This window comes from Marmota marmota, unplaced genomic scaffold (genome assembly GCF_001458135.2).
Source record: "Marmota marmota marmota unplaced genomic scaffold, marMar, whole genome shotgun sequence".
In the NCBI taxonomy this organism is placed as follows: domain Eukaryota; kingdom Metazoa; phylum Chordata; class Mammalia; order Rodentia; family Sciuridae; genus Marmota; species Marmota marmota.
In genome coordinates, this window is record NW_025999864.1 from 3,121,919 (window position 1) to 3,124,329 (window position 2,411).

Sequence of the window (2,411 nt, forward strand, 5' to 3'; positions counted from 1 at the left end):
AGCGTCCCGGCTACGCCTCCCCGCGCCCGCCTGCGGCCGCCGCTGCTCTGCGGGCACCCGGACTGCGGGTCCCTCTCCATGCTCGTGGCCTGCGGGGAGTCTTCAGGGAGCGGCCTGGGAGTTCGAGTCGGTGCCGGGTACCCAGGCCCATTTCCCCATCCCCTGGGAGCCGTCACCTCCACGAGTCCAAGTTCCCCCCCAGCACCTCCCCCCCGCAGCCTTGGGACTAGGCCCCCTTGGGCGCAAGGTAACTGTGACTCCGCACAGGGCCCCAGGGCCTCCCGCCCCCCACCCTGTGAACGCGTCCCTAAGACCTACCTCTGGAACTCACTGGGGGCGTCGAGCGAGGGCAGCTCCTTCTACCAGTGGAGATCACGTCTGGGGAAAGTTTTAGGTGGTGTCAAGGGTCAGCCATCTCTAGGGGCGTTCTCTAGTCAAGAGACGGAAACTAAAGAGATTCCATCTGCAGGCTCTGCTAACATCACAAACCACACATCACTTGGTGTCGTCTTGTGTAGTTACACAAGGACTCACCATCCTTACTGCAGCCGTCTGCGTGTTCGCCTTTCAAAGCCTCAGCCTACTGACATTTCAGTGGAAGGGTTTAAGGAACATAATTTTAAGTAAAAAAAAAATAGTATTTGAAATTAGTACACTTATGTTAGCTGTGCACCAACCTGCAAGTTTGGTCACCTCTGAATAATTCAGAGCTTCCAGTGACCAAGATTAACTAGGAAGGCACTAGGGAGCACCTCCTTATTTCCAGAACTTTCTGTCTGTTTCACAGCTTTCATTTCCCCTGAGATGTGAAGGAGGGTGAAAATAAGATGCAACAAAATCAATTTGAAGAGCTTTTAACAGCTGGTATAAAAGTTTATGGGAGAGGAAGTATGCAATCATTGAAAATAGAGTTGGAAAATTATAGACCTCACTCTTCATTTTTACCGTTTTTGCTTGAACTTGAATAATGAAGGGCTAGTTGTGTCTATTATTTTTAGCAGAAATAACACCAAGAACTATTAAGTAGATTAAATGTATAAGACAAGTTATGATGTCAGATCGGTATAAAACTGTATTGCCGGAAGAAGGTGTTAACTAGAAGATGTGAAAGTACAGGAGACCCACAATGCTTTGAAGCTGTACAATTTTTTTTTCATAGAGTTTAAATAATTCAAAAGGATATGTTAGAGAAAATAGAATCTCTGTAGTGGTAACTGCTATCTAATGAAATTATTTCCTTTTCAAGATCCTTATTTCCTTCAATTGTTTCTAGTAAGATGTGATTTCAAGAAGACTCAAGGCTTTGGGCACCCATTCATTCTTTACAGTATTTAATGAGGGCTTAGAGAGTTCCTGGCATTGAACTTGGTGCAAGTCATGAGAGAGAGAGAGAGGAGAGTGGGGGGGAGGGGGAGAGGGAAGAGAAAAGAGGAGGGGAGATGAGAGGGGAGGGGAGGGGGGGAGGAAGGAAGAAAGAAGAAGAAGAAGAAGAGAGAAGAGAGAGAAGTTCTGGAATTCACATTCTAATGCAGGAGACAGCTGCTAAGTTGCACCTGTGAAAAAATGTACATTGGAAGTACAGAGTTCTAGGAGAAGACACCCTCCAGTTGGTTTACTTGACTTCTAGATTCTTCTTTTGATTTGAACCATAGAATAATTTCAGGCTGTAAAGATGTTTTCATTATTGTTCTTTCATATTCTATACACAATCCATTAGGAAATTCTAATGGTTCTGAGATTGAAAAGGATAGGCAGTGGACAGTAAAAGTGGACAAGAGGGCAAGCAAGAGGACAGCTATTTTAATGTGTCCTGACATGTTATAAAACAGTTCCTGTTTCCAAGAAAGGGTGAACATCTCCATTTTTCAGAAAGTGACTGGATAATCCATAGTCTGGCCTGTGCTCAATGTGAGACAAGTAGAATATCAAAAACCAGTCGAGACAAAGGGGAATGAAGGGAAAGGAGGGAATGGGAATAGGAAAGACAGTAGAATGAATCAGACATAATATTCTTATGTTTGTATATGAATACACAGCAAGTGTAACTCCATGTATAACCACAGAATGGGAAGTTATTCTCCATGTATGTATGATAAGTCAAAATACATTCTGCTGTCATTTATAACTATAAAGAACAAATAAAAAATTTTAAAAAACCAATCAAGGTCTGGGATTGTGGCTCAGTGGTAGAGTGTTTGCCTTGCAAGTATGGGGCTCCGGGTTCGCTCCTCAGCACGGCATAAATAAAATAAAGGTATTGTGTCCAGGTACAGCTAAAAAATTTTTTTTAAAAAATCAATCCAAAGGAGCTTATTAACTTCTCCTTAGATACCTTTAAAAAGAGGAATGCTGTAAGATATAAATGACACTCTCGCCCCTCCCAGGTATGCTGCATGGGAGTTCTGAGTCTT

The 2,411-nt window shown here is 43.6% G+C and overlaps 1 protein-coding gene across 3 annotated transcripts in view; it reads right to left on the minus strand.

Annotated features, from left to right (window-relative positions):
- Positions 1-454, minus strand: part of Rhobtb1 (Rho related BTB domain containing 1) — a 127,136-nt gene extending 126,682 nt beyond the window's left edge. For all 3 annotated transcript variants that reach the window (XM_048814387.1, XM_048814385.1, XM_048814380.1), the window contains exon 1: positions 319-454. The gene's annotated coding sequence lies outside the window, so the exon portion shown is untranslated. The remainder of the gene's footprint in view (positions 1-318) is intronic.
- Between the last annotated feature and the right edge of the window lie 1,957 nt (positions 455-2,411).